The sequence below is a fragment of the Triticum aestivum genome, chromosome 3B, assembly GCF_018294505.1.
Source record: "Triticum aestivum cultivar Chinese Spring chromosome 3B, IWGSC CS RefSeq v2.1, whole genome shotgun sequence".
Classification (NCBI taxonomy): Eukaryota; Viridiplantae; Streptophyta; class Magnoliopsida; order Poales; family Poaceae; genus Triticum; species Triticum aestivum.
In genome coordinates this window covers 417,086,972-417,098,419 of record NC_057801.1, presented here as the reverse complement: position 1 = coordinate 417,098,419, position 11,448 = coordinate 417,086,972, and the positions used below count along the sequence as shown (strand labels likewise).

General features: G+C 42.2%; 1 long non-coding RNA gene across 6 annotated transcripts; it reads left to right on the top strand.

Annotated features, from left to right (window-relative positions):
• The first annotated feature begins 5,631 nt into the window (after positions 1-5,631).
• Positions 5,632-11,164, top strand: LOC123070134 (uncharacterized). 6 transcript variants are annotated; one of them, XR_006433432.1, is made up of 6 exons: positions 5,632-5,988; positions 6,515-6,554; positions 6,834-7,211; positions 7,301-7,463; positions 8,797-8,885; positions 9,417-11,164. It is a non-coding gene; the product is annotated as an uncharacterized lncRNA (long non-coding RNA). The 6 variants fall into 6 exon arrangements; XR_006433430.1 differs by having other exon boundaries at positions 6,834-7,463; positions 8,820-8,885; XR_006433429.1 differs by having other exon boundaries at positions 6,834-7,463.
• Positions 11,165-11,448: the final 284 nt, after the last annotated feature.

Sequence of the window (11,448 nt, the reverse complement as noted above, 5' to 3'; positions counted from 1 at the left end):
CTCGTGGTGAAGGCATAGGAGGTGCGCCTCTTATCGAAGCCAACGGCGACGGCGGCAATCGGCATGACAAGATGGCATTTGCGGCCATCTACGTGTTACACCGACGACATCGACGATCATGGGTTTCAAGAGAGGAATAAATGACAACAAGGTTAAGGGGGTGATTGTTAGAGTTAACCTTGTTGTTTTTGTTTTTCATTACATTTACTTAGTGTCTTGCACGTAGACATGCTCAACCATTAGGCTGCGGCCATACACTCACGTAGAGATGAGATGGCGTGTGTGTACAAGCTAGTGATGAGTAGGTAGTCTGCTGCATGGATGTGTTGGTTAGCAAGATGGGTACAGCTCCGTAGTCACAACGTCCAAGTCCGACGGCAGATCAACGGTGGAGCAAGAAGCGGACGCAATCAGTTGTGCCGTGCGTCAAGTGTGTCGTGGGTAAGCTCATATCTGTTGCAAACTTGGAGGTGACTCAAGCCTATACGCGTGTGTGCTGGAGTGATTAGTGGGTCAAGCCGTTAGTGGCGTGGCCGTGTGTGTTGCACGCAGAATTATGTGGAGTGCATGCAAGGTAGTGGTTAGTGGGTGCGTTGGGGCTGGGTTAGTCCGGCTACGTAATCCCATGTAATCATGTCCATTGTCAAGAGAATAGAGAAACCAAAAAGGCACAAATTGTGCGATGTCACAAAGTTTCTGCGTACTCTTCTTCTACCTCTAGCACTTGTATGTTTTCTTGGGAGAATCCTTGAGTTGAGAGAGTTGCAAGGTAGAGAAAAAGAGGCGCCGCGAGGAGAGGCGGCACCAACAAAGTACGGGCCAAATGTGTACAGCTGCATGATCCGACGGAGGCTCTAAGGGTTAAGGGAAGGAAGATCGACATTGCCACAGTGGTCTGGAGGGCTCAAAGTACCGGGGAAGAATTTGCTCAGAGGGTGTTTGGATCCAAGGGACTATTTTTAGTCTGACTAAAAATAGTCTCTTTTCTCTACCTAATAATAAAGCAAATTGGGTTTCGGTCGTTCGTCACGCACTTTTGTAGAAAACCCCCTGCATTTTTCATGAATTAACCCGCAGTACACATTTAAGTCATAACCGAACCATTATTTTATATTTTTACGGAAACCCCCTGACGTATTAAATAATTCACCCGTCGACCATATATAAGTCAAACAAATGTTTTTCTAAATTATCCATATCTTTTAAACCGTAACTCCGATTTTAACATGTTATATATGAAATTGATTAGAAAAATGTGTAGAATTTGAATATGATGTTATTTTGCTTGTTAAATAATTTTTAAATATTATTTTGGAAGATATTTAAGTCAAACAAATATTTTTCTTGATTATCCATATCTATTAAACCGTAACTCCGATTTTAACATGTTATATATGAAATTTGAATAGAAAAATATGTAGAATTTGAATATGATGTTATTTTTACCTATTAAATATTTTAAAATATTATTTTAAAAGAAAACTTGTAACCTATAGGGCACGTCCGTTTTTCTTTCGTACCGCGACGATGTGGATTGCAAATAAACAACCACTGAAATCATAAAGAGACGAAAGAAAACATCGATAACCACACATGAGCACCTCTGAAAAAACTGGCAGGGGAAAACAACATTCAAACACACTTTGGTTTGTGTGAACACTGAGACCATGAGGATGAGAAGGAGGATAAGCAGCAACATAAAAATGATGCCTCGCTAAAATAAAGGGCATGAACATATTATGGTTATTGGGTTAAGAGTGTGTGTTATTTTTTTCTTCCGTTGCAACGCACGGGCTCTTTTGCTAGTAGAGGCTAAAGTTCCAAGCACCCCTGACTAAAGAGAGGTTAGGACTAGTCTTGAGGCTAAAAATTTTTAGTCATAGAAAACCTACTAAAATATGTATTAGCCCCCTCTCTCCTCATTTAATTCCTCTTGTTTAACACATGCGACTTTTGGATTGGAGGGTTTGGAGGATAATAAATGCTCAATAACTTGATTTTAGTCTCTTTAGTATTTTGGATCCAAACATGGGTGAGTCTAGCAAGTTTTAGTCCCACTACTTTTAGTCATGGGACTAAAACGTATCCAAGCACCCTCTCGGTATTTTGGAGGAGGCGTCAATTTGCAGAAACCACCATCAGACCACCTCAAAACAAACGTGGATGGCAGCTTCAGTAGGGAAAACTCGTCTGGTGGCTGCGGGTTTGTAATTCGCAACTCCGACGGAGATGTGGCTATCGCCATGGCGGGAAGACTGGAGCATGATCAGGATGCCTTACACTGTGGTGAACTTGTGATGGTGAAGCTTGCGTGAAAATCATCACTATGAGCTGTTGGAGTATATGGTCTGTTAGGAACGATAAAATCTTTCGACAAGCACCAGCGCACCTCAATGGATGGATCTTTCATCTAAAGGAGGGAATGCAAGAAGTGGAATACAGAGCTAAGCCACTTAAGGCACAGAAAATCAAGACCTGAACTGAACAGTTTCTGAACTAATTCTGATAATGCACAAACTAGCGAAACGCTAATTTGTGGGTGTAGTCGGTCCGATCTTTCACGATACTCAATGAAATCAGCAGTAGATGTAGAAAAGATGTAGACACCCAAAGACCAAGCAAGATGCAAGAACTAGGGTTGAGGACTCGCGTAAGAGACGATGCAGATCAACTCTTCCGCACGGCAACGTGCTATCACAGATCAGCGTAGGAACAGAAAAACTTTGGTGCCCCTCGACATGAGGCTTTTCTGGTATTTTATTATCCAATCAAAACTAACTCCCTCACAACGGCCGCAACCAGCCCTTTTTATAGGCAACACAAAGACTTGAGACACGCGCTATGTAAACGTAGCAGACTAGGACTCTCCTAGCGAAACTAATCAAGGATTTAACTAATTAATTATTCGGCACCGTTGATTACCTTGGACTCTATCTAGACTTGAATTCCTCACGTAAGTAGTACTTGACCAATAAGAAAAACGCCATGCACTGTGTATGGTTATCACGATGTGTCACGTAGCAGCTCTGAGCCCTGAACTTGCTCGTTTCTTCCCGGCCGATCAGATCAAGACTTTTTCCGGCGGAGTTCTAAAATTTGGTCTAACTTCTTCCAGTTGTGGAGGAACCTTGAATATCAGCGAACCAATCTGTATAGCACATGGAAAAGCCCCTAAAATACCAGCTTCTTTCCCCTTTGGTACTGTCACAGTCAACTTCTCATGCACAGGTGCAACTTGAATATTTTTTAGACAAGTAACTGTAGTTTTAGCACAGATGGTCACATCAAATTCTTTCAAGATGTTTCATAAAACAGGCATAGGCTTATTGATACGTTTGTTACACTTTTTTTACTTTTTCTTGCATGTACATACTTTTTTATTAATGAAAATATACCGTACAACTATTGCTCTAGGTGTTCGTGATTCTTTGTGTTTGTGTTTCAGTGTGCTTGTAAGTGTTACCTACTTTGTACTGATTCGTGATTTGAATGGAGATTTTTCTCAAAAAAAAAATTACTCTACGGTCACGGGGTCAAAAATAAAAAAACCTTGCGTGAAAGAGTTATACAAAGCCCAAGAACTTGGGACGAGTAAGATCATGGTGGAAACGGATGCTATTCAGCTTGTCCAAGCTAACAAAGACATCTCTGCTGATGCCCGGTCTAAAAAAGATCAACAAATCAGGGATACAAAAGGTGGTATCCGATAACATGCTGGGGTTACCAGCTCTCTAGCAAAGCCTACAAGATTTTTTTTCTGGGAAGATAATGCCTGCAAGATTGAAACAGAGAGACTACAAGAACAGATCTCAACAAGCTCACGTCACTCTAGCCTACGCCGCTTGGACTCGGGTGTGTCGCCGCCACCGACTTCAACTTCAGTTTGGCAAGTTGAGACTGCAGCGGCATCAACGATTTCTTGATTTCCTCCTGCGTTTTGCTTCTCCAAAACGGCATCCGCAGCTGCAAATAGATTGACGTCGCATAAAGATAACAGGATGATAATTAATAGTAGTACCCAGAATTGGGCAAGTTGGAACCCAGTTCGAGTTCAGCATCTCCTCTTTTGTCACACTAATGGAAGCTGAATCGAAACAAAACTGCAGGTGCTGGGACATGCACTCAGATGATTATTACCAACAAAAAACATCCTAAGGCTGGTCACAATGGGCAAAAACATAAGCTAGTAACTTACACACTTTCCTAGACTATGTTACTACCTCCATAGTGGGTAGGAACATCTATGTAGTGTCATGCAACGATGTATTTATTAGGTTATAAACTCATTGTTTCTTGGAGTGTGTGATGTTCCGGTAACTTAGCTAGTTACTGCAACAAAAGAGGGGAACACTAAATTGAAGAAGCCAAACTCTTCGTAATGTAATACAGTGACAATTTCAATTAGAAATAGTACATCCTTAAACATATATTAATTAAAAGTTTGCATATACTCCCTCTGTTCCTAAATATTTGTCTTTCTAGATATTTCAACAAATGACTACATACAGAGCAAAATGAATGAATCTACACTCTAAAATATGTCTATATACATCCGTATGTGGTAGTCCATTTGAATCTCTTAAAAGACAAATATTTAGGAACGGAGGTAGTATATGATGAAGGGCAACAAAGTTTCTTTACAAATATAATCTGGCTTCAAGCATTTGCATGAAAAATAGAACGTGATCCTTATACTACTACCTACTAGCACACTACAAGTGAGAACTATACTTCCCTCAAAAAAAAGTGAGAACTATACTACAGATGTTTTAAAGAGCTACACACTGATGTTTGCATTCCTAGAGACAAATTTTATCAGAAATGTCTGCGTATACAGTGAAGTTCAACAGATACCATCTTTGGAAATAGTATTAAACTAGTCCATCTTTTCTTTTGCGGGGGAAACAAACATCTTAAATGTTAAGCTGCATCTTACAACCCAGGAAACAACATGAAAACTGTGGAAGGAATACCATATGACAATTTACTTCCATAGTCTTGCCTGCGTCCTGTGCACATAAGGCTTTGCAAACAAGTCATTGGCAAAATTAATGGATACAAGTGTGCTTCTATTTGAAAGAAGAAAGCTAGAACTCACTGGAAGTGTCAGATCTAATAGCAAACGGTGATTTACGCAACAAAAATCCAATTTAACGCCCTGACAGCGTCACTAAATTAAAACAAGCTAAACTAACACAGCCTGAAATTTCCAACATTAGCATCCCTTCTCCCCCACAACTTAATAATAAATGTTAGACTTAATTCAGTATATGTTAAACACCAACACACTATATATACACCTCTAGGATTGTTACACAGAAACACACCGTTTCTCCAGTCACTAAACAAGAGAGGTCGCACTACCCGAAACTGAGTTTTTGGTGACGGCCAGGCACGATCGTGACGGGCCCGATGCCTCCTTCAGAAACGTGGGCGCGTTCCTGACGTGGACGGTCCACCGAGAGGAAAGATCGCAACGTTCCTGACGTTCTTCGCGATAGCCTTCAGGAAAGAGAATAACCTTCAGGAACGAGGTGGCACGTTCGCGTCGGGGCCCAATCCACGTCGCGAATCAGATACGCACCTTCAGAAGCGTGTACGTGGCAGGAAGACACGTTCGCGGGACGCGCTGATATTTTCGCTCGGGAGGTCAAAATCCCTAAAACAGGGTCGGGTCTTCCCCCATCGAGCTGCTCCTCTCACCCCCACGACCAGCGCCGCCGCTTGCCCGCCCACCGCCCAGTTCTGATCCGCTGACTCCCTCCCCATCGAGCCGCCCACATCGCCGTTGAGCACCGACTCCACGCCTCCAGCGCAGCTTCCCTCCCCATCTAGCGCGGCATCCATCGCCGGCGACTTCCAGATCCGCCTCCCTGGCCGGCGACTTCCAGATCCTCCTCCGTCGCCGTGTATATGTAGCTCCCTCCCCAACCAGTGAGTGCCAGATCCGCCTCCGTCGCCGTGTATACGTAGCTCCCTCCCCGACCAGTGAGTGCCTGTCTTCTCCTCCCCCTTCCCTATCTATTTTTGTGTCAAATAATCTACATGTGCTGCAGAGCTACAGACACTTTTGTGATGTTTCTTGCTCGCTCTTACTATGTACATTTTTGTTTGAAAGCGACCTCAGAAATTGTTTCATTAATGTGGTATATAAATCTTAGCATCTACGTTTTTCACGGTTTTGTTATGCATTTAGTCCGTGACAAAGATTTTCATTCATTCTTTGGTGTCAAAACGACCCACAGTACTGAATCTGATACAGCACAATTCCCTTGTACAACATACAGTGTCATGTAAAAGGTTACCTATTTCATTCTTAGTTCTGAACATGTCACTTTGTTCATCTTTATGTCCGTACCAAAGGACTTATATAGGTCGAAGAAATTGCTATTTAGTTTTCAGAATTGTGCACTGTGGTACATTTTGCCTTTTCAGTTCACAAATTCATTTTGTAATTAAAAGATGTTGATTTTGCTGTTTGAGTAACACTCGTGATAAATTCACTATGTTTCAGGGTTCTTATATGATCATTCATTCAGACCAAAATCATGTTGGTAAGTTGCATTCAGTTTCATTTGACTTGTGATCATGGACCTGCAGAAGAAACAAACATAAACACCTATGTTTTTAAGGCGGTAAGGCGATCTAAGGCGCTGGGGGGGGGGGGGGGGGGGGCGCCTTATCGCCTAGGCGACGCCTAAGCGCCTAAGGCGGGCATATTTGTAAGGCGCTGGCGGGGCGCCTTATCGCCTAAGCGTCGCCTAAGCGTCCAAGGCGGGACGCCTTAAAAACAGAGATAAACACTTACAATTGCATGGTCATTTGACTTATAGGTGATGGTGCTACAAGGAATCTAGTGCTTGTTGCAAAAACAAGAGAGAACGACATAGGGACATCACACTCCAATGTCGTAGCAAGATTTATCGAGGAAAAATGGTCAGTTGGGAAGGCCCTGCAACAATGATTCCCTTGCCGTCCAGCCACTCCAGCGCCACCTACCTCCCCGTCAACCGGCGCCTCCCTCACCGTCCAGCCACTCCAGCTCTGTCTCTCGGTTCACTGTCGCCTACCTCGCCGTCCAGCCACCCTCCAGCTCCGTCTCTCCATCGACCGACGCCTCCCGTCCAGATCTGCCTCCCTCGCCGGCCAGCTACCTCGTCCTCGTGTCTCCCTCCCAGTCCAGCGCCTCCTAGTCAAGGAGCATCTTGCAAGTTCGCGCAAATTTGCTTTATCTTCAAAAGGACAATAATTGTTAATCTTAAATTAATTGAGACATATTGTGATTCGTTCATGGTTACAGAAGAAGTACTACAAAGCTTTTCAAGATGCATATCCAGTAGATTAGAAGGAACTGAGATTATGTACTCTGCTGGTGATGCTATAAAGAAGCTGGGACGGCTGGATGGGAAATACCCGAAGACCTTTGAGCCTTTCAAGATCAGCTGATGGATGGTAGTGATCTGGTATGTTTGCACAAACTTGACAATGGTTTCTAATATGCATGGTATTTACATTTTATTCATGTATTAAAATATTTTAGACAATCTCGACAAGCAGAGGAGCAAGTTATACTATGAAATGTACATGGTCTTCGCTTTCAGTTTGGATTGGATCGTAAACATTTATCTTATTCCCTTTTCTTCCTTGTATGTTATGTTCCTATTAGTTCTTCATAAGTGCAACCTACACTTGGCTTTAATAAAAGACTTCTCACTTGGTTGGTGGATAACAACATGTGTGTGTCGTGAGCTGGTGTTTCCTTTTGGTTTGTAAACTTGTTCATGCTGCCCAAGTGTATATGTATTTCAACAATGTAAAGTTAGCTTATAATTTTGGTTGCTGCCTTCTTAGTCTCTATACATGTTACCTTGCTAGCTTATAATTTTCCAAAATGATCCTCACTACGACTGGTGAGATCCATTTATTGATCATTTAGAGTTTATAATTTCTATTCCAGTCAGTTTTCATTAATGTGTTTTTGCAACAAAAAAACATCGTCTTAAACTCTTAAAATTGTATCTAAGGACTGCAGTAGGTTTAGTTTGGCATTGTGCCATGTGGCCGGTCGAAAGGTTCCGCCGGCACTCCGTCTCCAAACGTTTTTCTTTGTGTATACTCTGATTCTATCAACTAATCTTGCCCTAGTGATACCGCTTTGGGGTGAAACATATAGCTATATTGGAATGCAGTCTAGTCAAGCTGTGAGTATGTTGAGGGCTCCTCCTTGCCGGTGACCATGCACACACTTTCAGGATCTCCCTCCGTCAATGATCTGTAACAGAGTATGGCGACATGCTCATTGGGTAATCATAACTCGATTCCAAAATCTGAGATGGTCAAACTGTGCTTGGGTAGTACTCTAGATAATTTTAGCTTGAATGGCAAAAGGTTGTCAGTGCATTAGCTTCACCCTGTTGCTCCCATAACACTTATACTACTCGGATTAACATCAGGTGAAATGGACTGCAGTGGGGCTGTTAGGATCCATCCAAATCCACTTAAGTCCGTTGTTCCACATTATTATTAGAAGCCAATGGAAATGGAATATAAAACAACATAAATCAGTACACAATATTACAAATCATTGGAGACAAATAAATCTGTTGTTCATCATCCCAAATATTGCATACCGTAAGAAGAAAATAAACATGATCTTCATCGGCAGGCAGGCATAACATGCTGCATAGTTGTTCCCTTAAAAACATGCTGCATCGATAGAATTCATAGATGTATATACCTCTAAACTTGCATTTATGAGTATGTCTCCAGTTATTCTAATTTCCTTAATGAATGCAGCTTATGAGAAGAAGTCGTTGTAGGTACTTGGGGCCACGGTTGACTCTTGGGTGGGCGAAGGCCCTCAAGCACCTCCACTTGAACTTCTGGTGAGCAAGTCCATAAGGAACCACCCCAGGACAGTTCCAGTCATATTAGTCTTTCTTATCAGCCAACTTTGCATCATTCACTTCTTTCTTGTTTTTCACATTTTCAAGATGATGAATTTTCAGATTGCCTTGCAGCTTGTTTAGGCTCCCCAACTGTTTTAGCTCATGCCCATGTTCCGTGCTTACTTGGAATACATCAAGTTCTTGTAGTGATGTTAAACCGCTGGCGTTGGAACTTGCATTGGAAAGCTATAAATATGCCCGCTTATTGCTAGTTTTCTACATGTAGTGCTAGTTTTGAACATGCAGTTTAGTGCTTGGCATACTTCGTTAATTTCTTTTCATTATGTTCCTGTTACATTTTCATTATTGCAGCCTGTGCTGGGCAATAAGAAAAGTCTTCTTCACTTGCTTGGTGCCTACCAACAAGTGTGTCATGATCTAGAGTTTACCTTTTGGTTTGAAAACTTGTATATATCATAGTTTTGCCTTTCACCGTTGTTCATTGAAATACATTTTTCTATTGTATAGATGAATGGAATCTTCCAAGCCCAAGGGAATGCTGGTACTCCATTGACAAAATCTTCCCATGATGAAGACCATCCTCATGCTACTCATGCGGATGAGCACAGTTCTACTCCAACACAGGTGCCAGCAGACCTCCTGGTTTTCGGGGAGGTCGTTGACGGCGGGGCCCGCGGCGCGTGGAGGAGGAGGAGGCCGGACACTACCCCAAGTTGACTTTTTCCTGACGGCCATATTCCGTCAGGAATGAACTGTTTTCGTCAGGAATGATCCCCTCCCATCAGGAATTTCCCGCCAGCAACAGCTTGTCAGGAAAGACAGTATTTCCTGATGGTGCCCGTCAGGAATGTTGTTCCTGACTGTGTTTCCTGATGGGAGTCCTGAGATGCCCATATTCAAATTCCTGACGGCCATACCGTCAGGAAGTGCCATCAGGAAATTGGCTGTCACGAATATCTTCTGCTCCTGACAGCTAGTGGCACTCAGGACCATACCTTCAAGAATGAGGTCAACATATCCATGGCGGCTGGCTTCGTCAGGAAAGTATATATATATATATTTATATATTCAGCCACCTGTCAAATCATCTCACATTCATGCGTACGCAAAGGTCACACAACCCTGTTTAAAATAAAATCCAATTCCTAGGTCACAATGTACCCATACAAGTTATTCAAATCTCATTGTTCGCAAGATCCACACATTTATATCCAAGTCATTATTCATGGCAGCTCAACTTAACAGGAGGTGTCACCAAGTCCAAAACACGCACACTAGTTGATTCCTAAATTGCCAGGAGAAGCAATTGAGAAAGAAAGCCTACCTAGTTCATAATATTAACCACTAATTATGCTACCGGAATTCCTAATTGATTGTTCTGTGTTGGAGTAGAACTGTGCTCATCGGCATGAGTAGCATGAGGATGGTCTTCATCATGGGAAGATTTTGTCAATGGAGTACCAGCATTCCCTTGGGCTTGGAAGGTTCCATTCATCTATACAATAGAAAAATCTATTTCAATGAGCAATGGTGAAAGGCAAAACTATGATATATACAAGTTTTCAAACCAAAAGGTAAACTCCAGATCATGACACACTTGTTGCTAGGCACCAAGCAAGTGAAGAAGACTTTTCTTATTGCCCAACACAGGCTGCAATAATGAAAATGTAACAGGAACATAATGAAAAGAAATTAACGAAGTATGCCAAGTACTAAACTGCATGTTCAGAACTAGCACTACATGTAGAAAACTAGCAGTAAGCGGGCATATTTATAGATTTCCAATGCAAGTTCCAAACATCAGCGGTTTAACATCACTACAAGAACTTGATGTATTCCAAGTAAGCACGGAACATGGGCATGAGCTAAAACAGTTGGGGAGCCTAAACAAGCTGCAAGGCAATCTGAAAATTCATCATCTTGAAAATGTGAAAAACAAGAAAGAAGCGAATGATGCAAAGTTGGCTGATAAGAAAGACTAATATGACTGGAACTGTCCTGGGGTGGTTCCTTATGGACTTGCTCACCAGAAGTTCAAGTGGAGGTGCTCGAGGGCCTTCGCCCACCCAAGGGTCAACGGTGGCCCCAAGTACCTACAACGACTTCTTCTCATATGCATTCGTGAAGGAAATTAGAATAACTGGAGACATACTCATAAATGCAAGTTTAGAGGTATATACATCTATGAATTCTATCAATGCAGCATGTTTTTAAGGGAACAACTATGCAACATGTTATGCCTGCTTGCCGATGAAGACCATGTTTATTTTCTTCTTACAATATGCAATATTCGGGATGATGATCAACAGATTTATTTGTCTCCAATGGTTTGTAATATTGTGTACTGATTTATGTTGTTTTATATTCCATTTCCATTGGCTTCTAACAATAATGTGGAACCGCGGACTTAAGTGGATCTGGATGGATCCTAACAGCCCCACTACAGTCCATTTCACCTGATGCTAATCTGAGTAGTATAAGTGTTATGGGAGCAGCAGGGTGAAGCTAATGCACTGACATCCTTTTGCTATTCAAGCTA